At 42.9% G+C, this 21922-nt stretch overlaps 1 protein-coding gene and 1 long non-coding RNA gene across 2 annotated transcripts in view; one reads left to right on the top strand and one right to left on the bottom strand.

Moving 5' to 3' along the window:
• Positions 1 to 17112, bottom strand: part of LOC127464586 (uncharacterized) — a 31527-nt gene extending 14415 nt beyond the window's left edge. The window contains exon 1 of the long non-coding RNA XR_007901457.1: positions 15998 to 17112. This is a non-coding gene — a long non-coding RNA (uncharacterized LOC127464586). The remainder of the gene's footprint in view (positions 1 to 15997) is intronic.
• The window catches only part of LOC127464581 (uncharacterized), a 113464-nt gene that overhangs the window by 42569 nt on the left and 48973 nt on the right, over positions 1 to 21922 (top strand). The gene's annotated exons all lie outside the window — the stretch shown is intronic.

A 21922-nucleotide genomic window follows, 5' to 3' on the forward strand; every position in this document is an offset into this window, starting at 1 on the left:
TCATTGAGTCTATGGGGGCATTGCAACCAGGATTACCCTCACCTGCTATGCTCCCAGCGAACTGGCCTCTGACAATAATTGATTTAAAGGACTGCTTTTTCACCATATTCCTGCACCCCGAGGATGCCCCAAGGTTTGCATTTTCTATTCCAGCATTAAACAACTCACAGCCTATGCAAAGGTATCACTGGGTTGTTCTCCCTCAGGGGATGAAGAACAGTCCAACCATATGCCAAACAGTAGTTGCAAATGCTATTCAACCCGTCAGAAAACGTTTTCCCTCTGCAATAATCTACCAATACATGGATGATATTTTAATAAGCATGGCCACAGAAAATGAACTGCAAATTGTTGTTACTGCTTTAACTGATGCTGTCCAAGAAGCAGGCTTACAGGTTGCAGAAGAGAAAATCCAGCGATCGCAGCCCTGGAGCTATCTTGGATGGAGAATCACGCAACAACAGATTTCCCCACAGCCGCTGCAGCTCGAGGTAAAAGACACTTTAACCTTACATGAGTTGCAAAAACTCCTGGGAGCTATTAATTGGTTAAGGCCTGTTCTAGGCTTAACCACAGAGGAGCTACACCCTCTCTTTGTGTTACTAAAGGGGGACTCTGATCTGACGTCTAATAGGACTCTGACAGCAGAGGCCAAACAGGCGTTAGACATCTGTGCCAAGGCGATCGAATCTAGGCAGAGCAGAAGGAGAGATCCTGAACTGCAAATCTGCCTGGCCTTAATTCCCAGCAGGTACCAGCCATTTGCAGTCTTATTCCAGTGGGACCAGACTGAAAAGGACCCACTGCTGGTTCTAGAATGGCTATTTCTGCCCCACACCCCACCTAAAACTGTATGGACAATTAATGAAATGTTTGCTAAGCTTGTTATTAAAGGCAGAGTTCGATTACAGGAACTAGATGGAAGGGATCCAGCGGTCATTACATTCCAGCCACGAAGGACAATTTAGCTTGGATGCTGGCTGAGGACACCGAGTTCCAAGCTACCTTAGCAGGTTTTGATGGTAACATTTCAGTTAATCTCCCTAAGCACAAACTTTGGGCAGAAATCGGTAATTTGCCTTTAAGAACCACGACTAGATGCAGAAGTGAGCCAGTAAAAGGCCTCACAGTTTTTACAGATGCATCTGGGCGATCACAGAAAGCTGCAGTGACTTGGATAAATCCTGATACCAGACAATGGGAACAAAAAGTACAGACCATGAACCAATGCTCTGTGCAGGTTCTGGAACTGGCTGCCATTTGTATTGCCTTGGAAAAGTTTTCTGAACAACCTGTTAATATTGTCACTGATTCTTGTTATGCTGCAGGGCTAGTTTCACGTCTAGAATGTTCATTTCTTCGGGATGTTTCTAACCCTCATTTGTTGTTTGAAATGCATTGTATTTGGTTCCTTGTCAATCACAGAAGGTTTGATTTTTATATAATGCACATCAGGTCTCACACTGACATGCCAGGGCCAATAGCTGAAGGGAACCGAGAAGCTGACAAAGCAGCAATGTTCAACACAGTACCCAGGACCCTTGAGCAAGCAAAATTGTCCCATTCATTTTTCCACCAGAATGCACGCTCTCTAAAGAGACAATTCAAAATTACTATCAATCAGGCCCGAGATATCATATTGACTTGTCCAGACTGTCAAAAAATTACCCCCATGCCATCTCAGGAAGGTGTTAACCCCAGAGGGTTAATATCCAATCAGATATGGCAAACAGATGTTACACACATCCCAGAATTTGGCCCCTTGAAATATGTACATGTAACTGTAGACACACATTCACAGTACATCACTGCTACAGCACACACAGGTGAGAAAGCCAAGGATGTAATAAGACACTGGCTAAGCTGTTTTGCTACCCTTGGCACTCCACAACAGATTAAGACCGATAACGGACCAGCATACGTCTCTGAAAAGGTAAGGAATTTCCTATCAGAATGGGGAATTTCACATATTACAGGAATTCCACACTCACCTACGGGACAAGCAATTGTAGAAAGCGCACACCGCACACTGAAAGAGATGCTAATAAAACAAAGAGGGGGGGAGAAGCTATACAGTCCGCAAGAACGTTTGTGGAAAGCCACATATGTTATCAATTTTTTAAATTGTGACAGTGCTGAAAGAAGCAGATATGAGAAGCAGCACAAATCTCAGGCGTTTGCCTCTCCCAGGCCATTAGTCATGGTAAAAGATTTGATCTCGGGACAATGGACAGGACCTTTAGATCTTCTGACGTGGGGGAGAGGTTATGCTTGTGTGGCAACAGGAAAAGAACTGAAGTGGATTCCCTCCAGGTGTGTAAAGCCCTATTTGGATACACAATCACAGCTGCAGGAACCAGATAACTCAGGAGTTTAAAAACAGTTATGTTATGTTTCGGTTTATATTAATGACCAATGTGGTGACAAGCAAACTGCAAATATTGGTGTGTGTATGTGTATGCGTGAATGATGACGGCCGTCGTGTGTGAGATGAGTGAATGAATAAGAGAGTTGTGTGACTGGAAAACATAAAAACACAGAATACCTCACAAGACCACATTACCTACACCACAAGGTCACCTTGAAAGAATTGAGTTTTGATATGCTTACCCTGTTTCTTGAATAAAGTTTGAAATCCCCAGTTATTAAAAACCCCTCAGATTAATAAAAGTTATAGTTTACACACAGTTGGGCTAAAGGCCCCAAGTTAATAAAATAATTATCCAAGTTGCACTACCCTATAGGAATATAAGGTTTTAAAAGGTTTATATTAGAGTTAAGAAGCTAAGCGAAGCAATGCGCTGGGTCGCTGCGAAGCTTGGTAGTTTACAATGTTCTGGTTGTTTGCACTGTTTTTTGCACTGCTTTTTGTGACTTCTTTAAGATATTAGAGAGAGGGGATATGTGGGAGGCGTGTCTGGATGCACAGGGGATGTGCCAGGGCGATGGGTCCGAGGGGACATGCGCAGTCACATATAACTCTATTGGCTGAAGAAGTCACATGGTACGCAGGGATTTAAGAGTGGGAATTTTGAATAAACTTCTCTTTGTCTCACCACCACACGAGGAGCATCATTCATTCCTTGTTATACAAGGGTCGCCTGCTGCTGTTGGACATGAGCTTCCTCCGGGCATCAGGAAATGTCCAAGGAGGAAAAGGCAGTGAAAACTTTGGGACAGGTTTCCTAGATCAAACCCATGAATTCCTCTGAGCATCTACCCTCATCCCAAGTATCTGCAGTCACACATATATAGATTCTGGACTGTAGAAGACAGGCTTAGCATGACTTTAAGATGATTTCTTCTCAATTTTTTGATTTATTTTTCTACTGCCAGGTCTGAGAGGGGCATCGTGGAACCAAAGGAACCCTGAGACATTTCAGAATCCCACATGTGTTGGGTCTGTCTGAGCTGGAGTTCATTTTCTCACGGCAGGCGTCACAGTGCTGTGCTTTGCATTGGGAGTTACAAAGGGGTTAATCACACCAGTGCTTTGGCAATTGCTGAGCAGGGCTGGTGCAGCATCTGCATTGTCGGCTTCGTCCCCTGAATCGGGGGCAAGATCATGGGAGGCGATACAGACAGGTCAGTTGAGCCAAATGGACCAAAGGGACATTGCAGAATATATGGCATCAGCTCAGCTACAAGAACTCAGGAAAGGAACAGGAAAGGGGGAAAATCCATTTTTTTACAATACATGCCTTCTGAGCGGCTTCTCTGTGTGGTGAAGCCCTGCTTCCCATGAAGTGGCCAGGAAGTAGAGAGAAAATCTTTTTATTTCTCATCTATCGCACACCTAGGATGAATAACTATTATTCTCAACTATAACCCCAATCTGACTTTAATTACGTTCTATCTATATACTGTAACAACTTCCGCCATCTTCTTCATCCTTAACACAACCAATACCCTAAAACTATCCACTGTTATACCCACATGAACCAAAATCCCATCACTCACCACAATCCTTATGCTCACTCTCCTCTCCCTTGCAGCTCTTCCTCCCCTAACGGGATTCCTACCCAAATGGTTAATTATTCAAGAGCTCACAAAACAAGAACTAACAGTAGTAGCCACAGCTATTACCCTACTCTCTTTACTTGGACTTTTCTTCTACCTACGACTGGCCTACTGTGCAACCATCACACTACCCCCAAACTTCACTAACTACATAAAACAATGACAAACTAACAAACCAACTAACACCCTAACCACAACCTTTACCTCCTTATCAATTATACTCCTACCACTATCTCCCATAGTACTCGCAATCCCTTAGAAACTTAGGTTATTTAAACCGAAGGCCTTCAAAGCCTTAAACAGGGGCTAATCCCTCTTAGTTTCTGTTAAGGTACACAGGATACTAACCTGCATCTCCTGAATGCAACTCAGATGCTTTAATTAAGCTAGAACCTCCCCCTAGACAGATGGGCTTTGATCCCATTAAATTTTAGTTAACAGCTAAATGCCCCAACCAACAGGCTTCTGTCTACTAGATCCCGGCGCATGTTTAATGCACATCAATGAGCTTGCAACTCAACATGAACTTCACTACAGAATCGATAAGAAGAGGAATCAAACCTCTGTAAAAAGGACTACAGCCTAACGCTTCTACACTCAGCCATCTTACCTATGACTTTCATCAACCGTTGACTATTTTCCACTAACCACAAAGATATCGGCACACTTTACCTTATTTTTGGCGCATGAGCTGGTATAATCGGCACAGCCCTTAGTCTCCTCATTCGAGCAGAACTAGGACAGCCAGGCACCCTTTTAGGCGATGACCAAATTTACAATGTAATCGTCACTGCACATGCCTTCGTTATAATTTTCTTTATAGTAATGCCTATTATAATCGGAGGGTTTGGTAACTGATTAGTACCATTAATAATTGGTGCCCCCGACATAGCATTTCCACGAATAAATAACATGAGCTTCTGACTACTTCCTCCATCCTTCCTACTTCTTCTAGCATCTTCTACAGTAGAAACCGGGACCAGAACAGGATGAACAGTATACCCACCCCTAGCCGGAAATCTAGCCCACGCCGGTGCATCAGTAGACCTTGCCATCTTCTCCCTTCACCTGGCAGGTGTCTCATCCATCCTTGGGGCAATCAACTTTATCACCACAGCAATCAATATAAAACCACCTGCTCTCTTACAATACCAAACCCCTCTATTCGTTTGATCCGTCCCAATTACTGCAGTTCTACTTCTCCTCTCCCTACCAGTCCTCGCTGCTGGCATTACAATGCTTCTAACAGATCGAAACCTAAACACTACATTCTTTGACCCCGCAGGAGGTGGAGACCCAATTTTATATCAACACTTATTCTGGTTTTTTGGCCATCCAGAAGTCTACATCCTTATCCTACCAGGATTCGGAATTATTTCCCATGTTGTAGCCTACTACGCCGGTAAAAAAGAACCCTTTGGCTACATAGGCATAGTCTGAGCCATATTATCCATTGGTTTCTTGGGCTTTATCGTATGAGCTCACCACATATTTACAGTTGGAATGGACGTAGATACCCGAGCTTACTTCACATCCGCCACCATAATTATTGCAATCCCCACTGGCATTAAAGTCTTCAGCTGACTAGCAACCCTACACGGTGGAACAATCAAATGAGACCCGCCCATACTATGAGCCCTAGGCTTTATTTTCCTCTTCACCATTGGTGGACTAACAGGCATCATTCTTGCCAACTCCTCCCTAGACATCGCCCTGCACGACACCTACTACGTAGTTGCACATTTCCACTATGTATTATCTATGGGGGCAGTATTCGCCATTTTTGCTGGCTTCACACATTGATTCCCACTGTTCACTGGCTACACCCTTCACTCTACATGAGCTAAAGCCCACTTTGGAGTAATATTCTTTGGGGTCAACCTAACATTCTTCCCACAACATTTCCTAGGCCTAGCTGGTATACCACGACGATACTCAGACTACCCAGATGCTTATACCCTATGAAACACCCTATCCTCCATCGGCTCCCTCATCTCCATAGTAGCTGTAATTATACTAATGTTCATTATCTGAGAAGCCTTCGCATCCAAACGGAACGTAGTGCAACCAGAACTTACCTCCACAAACATTGAATGAATTCACGGCTGCCCTCCTCCCTACCATACCTTTGAAGAACCAGCTTTTGTCCAAGTACAAGAAAGGAAGGAATCGAACCCTCATAAGCTGGTTTCAAGCCAACCGCATCAAACCACTCATGCTTCTTTCTTATGGGTTGTTAGTAAAATCATTACATAGTCTTGTCAAGACTAAATCACAGGTGAAAACCCAGCACCTCCCATCCCAACTCCATGGCCAACCACTCTCAATTTGGTTTTCAAGACGCTTCATCCCCTATTATAGAAGAACTTATTGAATTTCACAACCACGCCCTAATAGTCGCACTAGCCATTTGTAGCCTAGTCCTGTATTTACTAGCTCTTATACTTATAGAAAAACTATCCTCCAACACCGTCGACGCACAAGAAGTAGAACTTGTCTGAACAATCTTACCTGCCATTGTCCTAATTATACTAGCCCTCCCATCCCTTCAAATCCTCTACATGATAGACGAAATCGATGAACCTGACCTCACCCTCAAAGCTATTGGCCCCCAATGATACTGATCCTACGAATATACAGACTTTAAAGATTTATCTTTTGACTCTTACATACTACCAACTATGGATCTACCACTCGGTCATTTCCGCCTCCTAGAAGTTGATAACTGCATCGTCATTCCAATAGAATCCCCGATTCGAATTATTGTTACAGCTGATGACGTTCTCCACTCCTGAGCTGTTCCTAGCCTTGGTGTAAAAACCGATGCAATTCCAGGACGACTGAACCAAACTTCCTTTATCACAACCCGTCCTGGAATCTTCTACGGTCAGTGCTCAGAAATCTGTGGAGCCAACCACAGCTTCATACCTATCGTAGTAGAATCAGCCCCTCTAACACACTTCGAAAACTGATCTTCACTTCTAACATCCTAATCATTAAGAAGCTATGAACCAGCACTAGCCTTTTAAGCTAGAGAAAGAGGATTATTCACCCTCCTTAATGACATGCCCCAACTAAACCCCGCACCTTGACTTTTTATCATACTAACTTCATGATTCACTTTTTCTCTTATCCTTCAACCTAAACTCTTACTATTTACCCCAACTAACTCACCCTCCAACAAAACACTACCCACTATAAAAACCCATTCCTGAAACTGACCATGAACCTAAGCTTCTTTGATCAATTCATAAGCCCAACCCTCCTCGGAATCCCCCTTATCCTCATCTCGCTGTTATTCCCAACCCTATTACTTCCTTCTCCTGGCAATCGATGAGTTACAAATCATCTTTCAACTCTTCAACTCTGATTTCTCCATTTAATCACAAAACAACTAATAACCCCATTAAACAAAAAAGGCCATAAATGAGCCCTAATCCTATCATCACTCATAATTATACTTCTAACAATTAACCTATTAGGCCTCCTACCTTACACATTCGCACCTACTACCCAACTATCAATAAACCTAGCCCTCGCCTTCCCTCTATGACTTGCCACCCTGCTAACAGGCCTACGAAACCAACCTTCAGCTTCCCTTGGACACCTCCTACCAGAAGGCACCCCAACACCTCTAATTCTTGCCCTCATCATAATTGAAACAACAAGCCTTCTCATTCGCCCTTTAGCCTTAGGAGTTCGCCTCACAGCCAACCTCACAGCAGGACACTTACTCATCCAACTCATTTCAACAGCCACTACCGTCCTCCTTCCCATTATACCTACCGTGTCCCTTCTAACAATTCTACTCCTCTTAACAATTCTAGAAGTGGCCGTGGCAATAATCTAAGCGTATGTCTTTGTACTTCTTCTAAGCCTTTACTTACAAGAAAACATTTAACCCTTAATGACACACCAAGCCCACTCATTTCACATAGTAGACCCAAGCCCTTGACCCATTTTTGGAACAGCAGCCGCCCGCCTCACTACCTCTGGGTTAGCCATATGATTTCACCACAACTCTATCCAACTCTTACTCCTAGGCCTACTCTCTATAATCCTAGTGATACTCCAATGATGACGTGACATCGTACGAGAAAGCACATTCCAAGGCCACCATACCCCTACAGTCCAAAAGGGCTTACGTTACGGAATAATTTTATTTATTACATCCGAAGCATTCTTCTTCCTAGGATTCTTCTGAGCATTCTTCCACTCCAGTTTAGTCCCCACTCCAGAACTCGGAGGACAATGACCTCCTATAGGAATTAAACCTCTCAATCCAATAGAAGTCCCCCTACTAAACACTGCTATCCTCCTATCCTCAGGAGTCACTGTCACATGAGCACATCACAGCATCACAGAGGGCAATCGGAACCAAGCTACCCAAGCCCTACTTATAACCGTCCTATTAGGATTCTACTTTACAGCACTTCAAGCACTAGAATATTATGAAGCTCCATTCTCAATTGCCAACGGAGTCTATGGATCAACCTTTTTCGTCGCCACAGGATTTCATGGTCTCCATGTAATCATTGGATCCTCCTTCCTCTTGATTTGCCTCCTCCGCCTCGTAAAATTCCACTTCACATCCAACCACCACTTTGGCTTTGAAGCAGCGGCCTGATACTGACATTTTGTTGACATTATCTGACTGTTCCTCTACATAACAATCCATTGATGAGGATCTTGCCCTTCTAGTATATTAATTACAATTGACTTCCAATCTCTAAAATCTGGATCAAAACCAGAGAAAGGCAATTAACATCATCCTCTTTATATTCACAATTTCTCTATCACTATGTATTATCTTAACTTCACTAAACCTTTGATTAGCTCAAATAAATCCAGATTCAGAAAAATTATCCCCATACAAATGTGGTTTTGACCCACTGGGCTCTGCCCGCCTCCCATTTTCAATCCAATTCTTCCTTGTCGCAATCTTATTCCTCTTGTTCGACCTAGAAATTGCCCTCCTACTGCCCCTCCCATGGACTACTCAACTCCTCTCCCCCCCCACTACCTTAACATGAACCTCCACAGTCATTCTCCTCCTCACACTAGGGCTAATTTATGAATGAATTCAAGGGGGCTTAGAATGAGCAGAATAACTTCAGAAAGTTAGTCTAGCAAAGACAGTTGATTTCGGCTCAACAAACCACAGTCCTACCCCGTGACTTTCTCAATGACCTTTCTGCATTTAAGCTTCTACTCTGCCTTCACCCTAAGTAGTCTAGGACTAGCCTTTCACCGAATACACCTAATTTCTGCCCTGCTATGCTTAGAAAGCATAATACTATCAATATACATTGCCCTCTCCATATGACCTATTCAAACCCAAACAACATCCCCCACCTTAATGCCCATTCTTATGTTAGCATTCTCAGCCTGTGAAGCAGGCGTCGGTCTAGCAGTCCTAGTGGAAGCTAGTAGCTTCCACCCGAACTCACGGATCGGATCATTTACACAATCTAAACCTTCTACAATGTTAAAAATTATTCTCCCCACAGTCATATTACTCCCCATAACCCTCCTATCTCCTCCAAAATTCCTATGACTCAATGTCACCTCGCACAGCCTCTTAATTGCAACCGCTAGCTTACAATGACTTCCTTCAACCTATTACCCTAGCAAAAACCTATCACCATGACTTGGAACTGATCAAATTTCATCCCCCTTATTAGTTCTATCTTGTTGACTTCTACCTCTTATAATCCTGGCAAGCCAAAATCACCTTCAACAAGAACCTCCCACACGAAAATATATTTTTACCATAACCATAATCCTCACCCAACCATTCATTATCTTGGCCTTCTCAGCCTTAGAACTGATATTATTTTATATCGCATTCGAAGCTACCCTAATCCCTACCCTAATTCTAATCACACAATGGGGTAGCCAACCAGAACGTTTAAGTGCTGGAATCTACCTCTTATTTTATACACTAATTAGTTCTCTTCCCCTAGTAGTAGTGATCCTCTATCTTCACACTCAAACAGGAACTATACACATCACTATAATAAAACTTTCACACTCATCTCTTACAAACTCCTGAACAGGCCTCATATCAAGTCTAGCCCTATTGCTCGCTTTCATAGTGAAAGCTCCCCTTTACGGACTACACCTATGACTCCCAAAAGCCCACGTAGAGGCACCAATCGCAGGATCCATACTCCTCGCTGCGTTCCTCCTCAAACTTGGGGGATACAGCATTATGCGTACCTCAATAATTACAAACTCCCTATTAGACTACCTCTACTACCCATTTTTAACCCTAGCCTTATGAGGGGCACTAATAACAAGCTCCATCTCCCTACGCCAAATCGACCTTAAGTCATTAATCGCCTACTCCTCAGTAAGCCACATAGGTCTAGTCATTGCCGCAACAATAATCCAAACCCACTGATCCTTTTCAGGGGCCATAATCCTAATGACTCACCTCTTCCATACTATTTTGCCTAGCTAATACAAACTATGAACGCATACATAGTCGTACTCTCCTTCTAACACGAGGCCTACAACCCCTTTTACCTCTAACAGGAATCTGATGGCTCCTAGCCAACCTAACAAACATAGCCCTTCCTCCTACCACTAACCTGATAGCTGAATTAACTATCATAATTGCACTCTTCAACTGATCCACCTTCACCATTATCCTAACCGGAGCCGCAACTCTACTAACTGCAGCCTATACCCTCTACATACTCCTTATAACCCAACGAGGTCCAACTCCAACCTATATTACAACCGCCCAAAATTCAAATACACGAGAACATCTCCTTATAACACTTCATATCCTACCCTCCCTCCTCCTCATCCTAAAACCAGAGCTAATCTCAGGAATTCCCACATGCAAGCATAGTTTTAAACCAAACATTAGACTTGATCCTAAAAATAGAAGTTAAACTCTTCTTGCCTGTCGAGGGGAGGTTTAACCAACAAGAACTGCTAACTCTTGCATCTGAGCCTAAGACCTCAGCCCCCTTACTTTTAAAGGATAATAGCAATCCACTGGTCTTAGGAGCCATTCATCTTGGTGCAAGTCCAAGTAAAAGTAATGGACTTCCCATTAATCCTCAACACCTCTATATTCTTGACCCTGGCTACCCTCTCTATACCCATCCTACTCCCCCTCCTATCCAAAAACTACCTAAACTCTCCAACAACCATCATACACACTGTTAAAACTTCCTTCATAGTTAGTTTAATTCCCATAATCCTCTCCATCTACTTAAAGATGGAAAATACCACTTTCTATTGAGAATGAAAAGTTATTGCGAACTTCAAAATCCCTTTTAGCCTTAAAATAGACCAATACTCCTTAATGTTTTTTCCTATTGCACTATTCGTAACATGATCTATTCTTCAATTTACAACATGATATATAGCCTCAGAACCCCACACCACAAAATTCTCTCTTTACCTTCTAATCTTTCTCATTGCAATACTCATCCTAATCATCGCTAATAACATATTCCTCTTATTTATCGGTTGAGAGGGAGTCGGAATTATATCCTTCCTCCTGATTGGATGGTGACACGGTCGAGCAGAAGCCAACACCGCTGCACTTCAAGCTGTACTTTACAACCGTATTGGGGATATTGGACTAATCCTCTGCATAGCATGACTAGCATCCTCAATAAACACTTGAGAAATTCAACAGCAATCCTCCCCAAACCAAATATCCCTTGTCCCTCTCTTAGGGCTCATCCTAGCCGCCACAGGTAAATCCGCCCAATTTGGCCTGCATCCATGACTCCCAGCAGCTATAGAAGGGCCAACCCCTGTATCTGCCCTACTCCATTCCAGCACAATAGCAGTTGCTGGAATCTTTCTACTTATTCGCACTCACCACATATTATGTAACAACCAAATTGCCCTAACTATGTGCCTTTGTATAGGTGCCCTATCCACCCTATTTGCCGCTACATGCGCTCTTACCCAAAACGACATCAAAAAAATTATTGCTTTCTCTACATCCAGCCAACTAGGACTAATAATAGTCACTATTGACCTAAATCTACCTCAACTAGCCTTCCTACACATCTCTACGCATGCATTCTTTAAAGCCATACTCTTCCTTTGCTCTGGGTCTATCATTCACAGCCTTAACGGTGAACAAGACATTCGAAAAATAGGAGGATTACAGAAACTACTCCCTACAACTACCTCATGCCTGACAATCGGAAATTTAGCTCTCATAGGAACACCATTTTTAGCAGGGTTTTACTCAAAAGATCTCATTATCCAAAGTCTTAACACCTCCTATCTAAACACCTGAGCACTCCTCCTAACCCTCGTAGCTACAGCTTTTACTGCAACTTACAGCCTACCTATAGCCCTACTAGTACAAACTGACTACACCCGGATTCCCTCCATTACTCCCATCAATGAAAACAACCCAGCAGTCACAAACCCAATTACTCGTCTCGCTCTCGGAAGTATTATAGCTGGTCTATTAATTACCTCTTATATCTCCCCTACAAAAACCCCTCCTATAACCATACCACTGGTCACAAAAACCACTGCTATCATTATTACAACATTAGGCATCATTCCGGCATTAGAACTATCAAAACTCACACATACCTTCTCTACCCCCAAACAAAATACCACTATAAACTTCTCCAGCACTCTAGGATATTTTAACCCCCTTATACACCGCCTCAGCTCTACTAAACTCCTAAACAACGGCCAGAACATTGCATCCCATTTAATCGACCTATCCTGATATAAAAAAATAGGCCCAGAAGGACTAGCGACCCTTCAACTCAAAGTATCCAAAATCTCAACTACTCTACACTCCGGACTAATCAAAACCTATCTAGGATCCTTCGCTCTATCTATCTTAATTATAATCTTATTTACACAGAACTAAGAATTAATGGCCCCTAACTTACGAAAACATCACCCCCTTCTAAAAATAATCAACAATTCTTTAATTGACCTCCCAACACCACCAAACATTTCCGCCTGATGAAACTTTGGATCTCTTCTTGGCATCTGTCTAACAATCCAAATCACCACTGGCCTCCTACTAGCAATACATTATACAGCGGATATCACCCTGGCATTCACGTCCGTCGCCCATACATGCCGAAATGTTCAATTCGGCTGACTAATCCGAAACCTCCATGCAAACGGCGCCTCCTTCTTCTTCATATGCATTTACCTACACATTGGACGAGGATTCTACTATGGTTCCTACCTATATAAAGAAACCTGAAACACAGGAGTTATTCTCCTCTTAACTCAAATAGCAACTGCCTTCGTAGGATATGTCCTCCCATGAGGTCAAATATCATTCTGAGGCACTACAGTAATTACTAACCTATTCTCAGCAATTCCTTACATTGGCCAAACACTTGTAGAATGAGCTTGAGGAGGATTCTCAGTTGACAACCCTACACTTACCCGGTTCTTTGCCCTCCACTTCCTCCTCCCATTCTTAATTGCAGGTCTCACCCTCATCCACTTAACTTTCTTACACAAAACAGGCTCAAACAACCCCCTAGGTATTTATTCAGACTGCGACAAAATCCCATTCCACCCCTATTTCTCAATAAAAGATATTCTAGGCCTTTTGTTCCTCCTCATTCCTCTAATAACACTTGCCATATTCTCACCCAACCTCTTAGGAGATCCAGAAAATTTTACACCTGCAAACCCATTAGTAACACCTCCCCACATTAAACCTGAGTAGTACTTCCTATTTGCATATGCCATCCTACGATCAATCCCCAACAAATTAGGAGGAGTCCTAGCCCTAGCCGCCTCCGTCTTAATTCTATTTCTAGCCCCATTCCTCCACATATCAAAGCAACAAACTATAACCTTCTGACCTCTCTCCCAACTTCTATTCTGAATCCTAGTAACAAATTTTTTAATCCTTACATGAATCGGTAGCCAACCAGTCGAACATCCATTTATTATCATCGGACAACTCGCCGCAGCTACCTACTTCACAATCATTCTCATCTTATTCCCCATTACTAGTCTCCTAGAAAATAAGATACTCAACCTCTAACCACTCTAATAGTTTATAAAAAACGTTGGTCTTGTAAACCAAAGACTGAAGGCCGCCCCCTTCTTAGAGTTTTCCAAAAAATATCCAAGCACCCCCCAACTTTCCAATCAACACGTACATCAAGGGGAGGGCCCCCCCCTCCCCCCATACCCTACAGTATGTATTACTTTGCATAGCATCCTCCACCACATTAGACATAACATGCATGTAGGAAAATCTGACATACTATTATTGCAAAAACCATCCAAATTTCCATACTATCTCCCATACAATCCAAAACTTGTCATTCACAGATCTAGGCACATTCCCACACAAGGACATAACATGTCATGTTCTAGGAATAATCCCGCCAAACGAACTAAAACCTAAGGCTGCTAATTTTCACATAAAATCCTTCTCAATACGAGGAACGTCACAGAACCTAAAATCCATGGTCCATGGACCACTCACCACTTAACCTTGCTCTATGTACCAACCAAGAAGTGCTGGGTTACTTATTAGTCGTACTCCTCACAAGAAACCAGCAACCCGGCGTTAGTAATGTTTATCATGTCCAGCTTCAGGTGTATTCTTTCCCTTTCCACCAATAACCCACTCTCATAACTTGCTCTTTGTCGCCTCTGGTTCCTCGGTCAGGGCCATAACTTGCTTAATTTTCCTAAACTTGCGCTCCGTTACTAATGGTTGGGGATGTTCGGCCAACCTGGACCTCGTGATCGCGGCATTTTCTCTCTTCTAAACTTTTGGGTTTTTTTTTTTTGGGTAGATCTCAATAAGCCCTTCAGAATGCTCCGCCAGGGGGCTCCCATATATGGTTGACATGTACCCCTTATGGTCGCCGAGCGGTTTTCTCACTTTCGCGTGAAAATTAATGATATGGTTTCAAGTGTTACTCGGTCTCATACGGTTGCACTGATGCACTGTCACGTGCTGTTGGCTTGGTTTTTCCATTACGTCTCTCATCAAGTTGTAATTTAATTAATGCACGCCAGACATATTTTTTGTCATCAATTTCACAAAAAATGACAAAAATTTTGTCATTTTTTGCAATGATCTAGGGACTTTCCCTCTATTCATCATTAATTTTTGTTTTTAAATTTTTTAACAAAAATTACAAATTTTACAAACTTTCCATTCCCCTAATTTTCCAATTCAGACATTTGCATCATCAATTTGTTAAATTTTTTTAACACACTTTAATCTACCCCATCATTTCCTTTCATCATTCATTTGGTCATTTGTTTGTTTACACTTTAATCTACCCCATCATTTCCTTTCATCATTCATTTGTTCATTTGTTTGTTTACACTTTAATCTACCCCATCATTTCCTTTCATCATTCATTTGTTCATTTGTTTGTTTACACTTTAATCTACCCCATCATTTCCTTTCACCCTCTTACCTCCCCAATTAATCCCCCCCACTACTCTAACTAATATTCCACCCACATACACCTTTAACAGTTGGTCCCAAACTTTTTTCCAACCCTTCAGAAAAAAAGGAATCAAACCTTTATCACCAACTCCCAAAGCTGGCATTTTCATTAAACTATTCTCTGAACCACATCTCCTTAAACCGCCCGAATTGCCCCACGAGACAACCCTCGTACAAGTTCTAGCACAACAAACAACGTCAGCAACAGACCGAGCCCGCAATTAAAAATTGTCCCACCCACCAAGAATAAAACATAGCCGCTCCCTCAAAATCCAACCGAATAGATAAAACACCCCCACTATCCACTGTGTTTATCCCCAACCACTCTAACTCAGATAGCCCTATAATAAACACCCCACCCCCCAACACTAAAACTAACCCAGCACCATACCCAACAACCTGCCAGTCCCCTCAGGTCTCAGGAAATGGATCTGCTGCCAATGAAACCGAATACACAAAAACCACTAACATCCCACCTAAATATACCAGAAATAACACTAGTGATACAAAAGACACCCCCAAACTCATTAACCATCCACACCCTACAATAGACGCCAACACTAACCCCACTACTGCATAGTATGGAGAAGGATTGGAAGCAACTGCTAGTCCTCCCAAAATAAAACTAACACTTAAAAATAGTATAAAGTACGTCATAACAATTCCTGCTTGGCCTCTATCCAAGACCTTTGGCCTGAAAAACCATCGTTGTAATTTCAACTACAAGAACATAAAACCTTAACAAACCCGCCCACAACACTACAATCCTGCCCCTTTCTACTCTTCTAACTTCTCAACAACACATTCTTGTTATCCACTAGAACTACTTCTCCAACCACTAAACAAATCCTAAATCAATATCAACTATTACTACAACTAAAACAAGCCCCAATAATAATCACTATGCCTATAACAGCCTTAGTCCTTGTAGCTTACAATAAAGCATAACACTGAAGATGTTAAGACGGCTATTACACATACCCAAGGACAAAAAAGACTTAGTCCTAACCTTACAGTTAGTTCTTGCCAAATATATACATGCAAGTATCCGCATCCCAGTGAAAATGCCCTCAGCACCTTAAAAAGACAGCAGGAGCAGGCATCAGGCACACCACTCCAATTGTAGCCCAAAACGCCTTGCCTAGCCACACCCCCACGGGTTTTCAGCAGTAATTAATATTAAGCAATAAGTGTAAACTTGACTTAGTTAAAGCAACTTACCAGGGTTGGTAAATCTTGTGCCAGCCACCGCGGTCACACAAGAAACCCAAATTAACTTTATACGGCGTAAAGAGTGGTTTTTCATTATCACTTCAACTAAGACTGAAATGTAACCAAGCTGTTATAAGCACAAGATGCATCCAATACACCCATAGAAATGATCTTAGCTTCATGATCAACAAAACTCCACGAAAGCCAGGACACAAACTGGGATTAGATACCCCACTATGCCTGGCCCTAAATCCCGATGCTTTCACCACTTAAGCATCTGCCTGAGAACTACGAGCACAAACGCTTAAAACTCTAAGGACTTGGCGGTGCTCCAAACCCACCTAGAGGAACCTGTTCTATAACCGAGAACCCACGATACACCCAACCATCCCTTGCCAAATCAGCCTATATACCGCCATCGTCAGCCCACCCCTAAACTGAGGGTTTAACAGTGGGCACAACAGCAACATCCCACTAATAAGACAGGTCAAGGTATAGCTCATGAGATGGTAGAAATGGGCTACATTTTCTAGCATAGAATACCTCACGACAAGGAGTGTGAAATCACTCCTAAAAGGCGGATTTAGCAGTAAAGCAGGATAATAATGCCTCCTTTAAGCTGGCTCTGAAGCATGTACATACCGCCCGTCACCCTCCTCACAAGCTAGGATTAATTTTATTTATAATAAAACCCTAAGCTAGAGATGAGGCAGGTCGTAACAAGGTAAGTGTACCGGAAGGTGCACTTAGTCTACCAAGACGTAGCTATAACTAAAGCATTCAGCTTACACCTGAAAGATATCTGTTCCATATCAGATCGCCTTGAAGCCTAACTCTAGCTCTTCTACCAGATTACATAGAAACTAAGTTAATACTACCCATTAAATCAAAACATTCTCTCACTCAACCTAGTCTAGGCAATAGAAAGGTAAACTCAAGACGCAATAGAGATCATGTACCATAAGGGAAGAATGAAATAGTAATGACAACCCAAGCAATAAATAGCAAAGACCAACCCTTGTACCTTTTGCATCATGATTTAGCGAGAACTACCCAAGCAAAACGCCAATTTAAGCTTGCTTCCCCGAAACCCAAGCGAGCTACTTACGAGCAGCTATCTACTGAGCAAACCCGTCTCTGTTGCAAAAGAGTGGGAAGACTCGTTAGTAGTGGTGAAAAGCCAATCGAGCTGGGTGATAGCTGGTTGCCTATGAAATGAATCTTAGTTCCCTCTTAATTCACCTCCCAGGACTACACTCAACCCACATGAAGCGAATTAAGGGCTATTTAAAGGAGGTACAGCTCCTTTAAAAAAGAATACACTCTCCCCTAGCGGATAAATTTAATTACAGCTTAACTGTGGGCCTTCAAGCAGCCACCATTAAAGAATGTGTCAAAGCTCCTCACCTAAAAAAATCTAAACTTCCTCATGACTCCCTCTTCCCCAATAGGCCAACTTATATTAAATAAGAGAATTTATGCTAAAATAAGTAACTAGGGATCCCCTCTATGGCGGAAGCTTACATTACAACATTATTAACAATCCACAGGATATTTTTTAACCTTAACAAGACCTTATACCCAAAACTCTGTTAACCCACCTAGGGAGCACCCCCAAAGACGATTAAAATCTGTAAAAGGAACTAGGCAAATCCAAGGTCCGACTGTTTACCAAAAACATAGCCTTTAGCAAACCAAGTATTAAAGGTGAAGCCTGCCCAGTGACAATTCGTTCAACGGCCGCGGTATCCTAACCGTGCAAAGGTAGCGCAATCAATTGTCCCATAAATCGGCACTTGTATGAATGGCTTAACGAGGTCTTAGCTGTCTCCTACAGATAATCAGTGAAATTGATCTTCCCGTGCAAAAGCAGGAATAACCCCATAAGACAAGAAGACCCTGTGGAACTTTGAAATCTGCTACCACTCCCATAAACAATACTCACCCACAGGGCCTACTCCACCGGGATTTTGCTGGTGTGCATTTTTTGGTTGGGGCGACCTTGGAGACAAACTTAACCTCCAAATATCAGACAATCCATCTTAACCAAGAATTACCCATCAACATACTAATAGTAACCAGACCCAATATAATTGATTAATGAACCTAGCTACCCCAGGGATAACAGCGCAATCTCCTTCAAGAGTCCACATCGACAAGGAGGTTTACGACCTCGATGTTGGATCAGGACATCCTAGTGGTGCAACCGCTACCAAGGGTTCGTTTGTTCAACGATTAACCGTCCTACGTGATCTGAGTTCAGACCGGAGTAATCCAGGTCGGTTTCTATCTATGTTACAACTCCTTCTAGTACGAAAGGATCGAAGAAGTAAGGCCTATGCCACAAGCACGCCTTCGCACCCAGTAATGAACCCAACTAAATTACTAAGAGCTTCACCACAACTCCCTCCTAGAAAAGGACCGCTAGCATGGCAGAGCTTGGCAAATGCAGAAGGCTTAAGCCCTTTACCCAGAGGTTCAAATCCTCTCCCTAGCTCCAACGCAAACCACATGACAATTCACTTAACCCTCACTTACTTTATTATATCAATATCCTATGCTCTCTCCATCCTCATCGCCGTAGCATTTCTTACCCTAGTTGAACGTAAGATTCTAAGTTATATGCAAGCCCGAAAAGGGTCTAATATTGTAGGACCATTTGGTCTCTTACAACCTATAGCAGATGGAGTAAAGCTATTCATTAAAGAACCAATTCGTCCATCAACTTCATCCCCTTACTTATTTATATCTACTCCTATCTTAGTCCTTCTCCCAGCAATTACAATCTGAACACCACTTCCCCTACCCTTTCCCCTTACTGACCTAAACCTTGGCATACGCTTCCTTCTAGCTCTATCTAGCTTGGCAGTCTACTCAATTCTATGATCAGGGTGAGCCTCTAACTCAAAATATGCCTTAATCGGCGCCCTCCGAGCAGTCGCACAAACTATCTCTTACGAAGTTACCCGGGTCATTATTCTCCTATCCGTAATTATCCTTAGTGGTAACTACACCCTCAATACCCTAGCTACAACTCAAGAACCTCTCTACCTCATTTTCTCCTCCTGGTCCTTAGCAATAATATGATATATCTCCACTCTTGCCGAAACAAACCGCCCTCCATTTGACCTGACAGAAGGAGAATCTGAACTAGTCTCAGGGTTCAACGTAGAATATGCTGCAGGGCCATTCGCCTTGGTTTTTCTTGCCGAATATGCTAATATTATACTAATAAATGCACTCACAACCATTCTATTCCTAAACCCCAGCTCACTTAATCTCCCTCAAGAACTCATTCCCCCTACTTTAGCTACAAAAACCCTCCTCCTTTCCGCAGGATTCTTATGAATCCGCGCCTCTTACCCTCCATTCCGATATGATCAACTCATACATTTGCTTTGAAAAAACTTCTTACCCCTAACATATGCCTATGGCATACCAGCCTTCCTATCTCCTATGCAGGCCTACCCCCCTACCTAAGACACTCAAGGAAATGTGCCTGAATCCAAAAGGGTTACTATGATAAAGTAAACATAGAGGTATACCAATCCTCTCATTTCCTAATTTTAGAAAAGTAGGAATCGAACCTACACTAAAGGAATCAAAATCCTCTATACTCCCTCTATATTATTTTCTAGTAAGGTCAGCTAATTAAGCTAGCGGGCCTATACCCAGAAAATGATGGTTTAACGCTACCTTAAACCCCAAACCGTAAACCCTACAACCTAAACCCTAACCCTTGCTAACCTTAACCCTAACCCTAACCCTAACATCTCATAGCAGAGGGAGGGAGGGGCCTGATTCCTCATCAGATATATCAACAGTCAAAAGCCTGTAAGCTCAGCTCTTGCCTTTTCAGGGCTTCACACCGTCAGCACTGGAGGGAGGGAGGGGCCCGACTGCTCATCAGAGGTATCATGCAAGTCAAAAACCTGAAAAGTCTCCTAGAATGCATAAATCATTAACCATTTCAGTCTCTGACAATTGGTCCACACAGTAACTGCAAGCTATGCCCAAAGCCTGTTCCCTAACCTTAGAAGAGAGACTGCAACCCTCGAGATGTTGGAGGCTCGAGGCATGGTCCGTGACACTAATCATGGCTATAACTCATAACTTCTTGGAGTATGGGGACTTCCCTCCTTCACCCCCGGCAGATCAAGGCCACCACTTCAACTGACAGACATGGAAGCATTGCTGGACCCTGTGGGCGGTGACTATATACATCTGTCCACTCTCAGCTTTTCTTTCTCTTACTCTCCCTTGCTCTTATCCTGCCTTTCTCTCCCCTATGCATTTTCTTTCCCCCCCCAAAGGTTATCTCTGTGTCACATTGTGGTATGACAGCACTCAAACTGCTCGCATGCCTGTTGATACAGAATTGTTAAAATAAACCTTGCCAGTATATGTTTTCAGACACCGATTATTTAGTGTCGTTTCACTTTAATCCACCCCAAGGGAATTATTAATAAAAACCTGAGTTACCCCCTCTCCCCTTTTCCTGGGGCGGGTTGTAACACCAATCAGCACTGACTCTGCCCAGTAGGCGGAGCCAGTGACGCAGAACAATCAACACGGACTCCACCTCTTGACTCCACCCAGTGGGCGGGGCCAGTGCTCTATAGAAGCAGAGTACATACCGGACGGCGGTGGGTATTCTGCCAGACACGCAACAGAACAGCAACAGCAAAAGCAGAGACCCAAGAGAAAAAGCAAAAGATTCTGTCAGCGGTGGGCACTGAATCGGGCTTATAGCCCGAGAGGGGTTTACTGGGCACCACTGCGTTCCTGGAATGGGGTAAACCCGCGATAGTTAGATCACACATTGAGACAGATTCTGACTAACCCTAACCCTAACCCCAACCCTAACCCCTAACCCTTACCCCAACCCTAACCCTAACCCTAACCCTAAACCCTAACCCCAACTCTAACCCTTACCCTAACCCTAACCCTAACCCTAGTAGCTTGCAGTCTCTTTTTTAAAGTTTGGGTTAGGGAACTGGTTTTGTGCATAGCTTGCAGTCTCTTTTTTAAGGTTAGGTTCAGAGAAAAGGGTTTGCGTATAGCTTGCAGTCTCTTTTTTAAGGTTAGGGTTAGGTAACAGGGTTTGCGCATAGTTTGCAGTCTCTTTTTTAAGGTTAGGGTTAGGTAACAGGGTTTGCGCATAGCTTGCAGTCTCTTGGTTAGGGTTAGGGAACAGGGTTTGCGCATAGCTTCCAGTCTCTCTTTTAA

Source organism: Manacus candei, unplaced genomic scaffold, assembly GCF_025592945.1.
Source record: "Manacus candei isolate 608988 ecotype Guabito, Panama unplaced genomic scaffold, ASM2559294v1 h1tg000238l, whole genome shotgun sequence".
Classification (NCBI taxonomy): Eukaryota; Metazoa; Chordata; class Aves; order Passeriformes; family Pipridae; genus Manacus; species Manacus candei.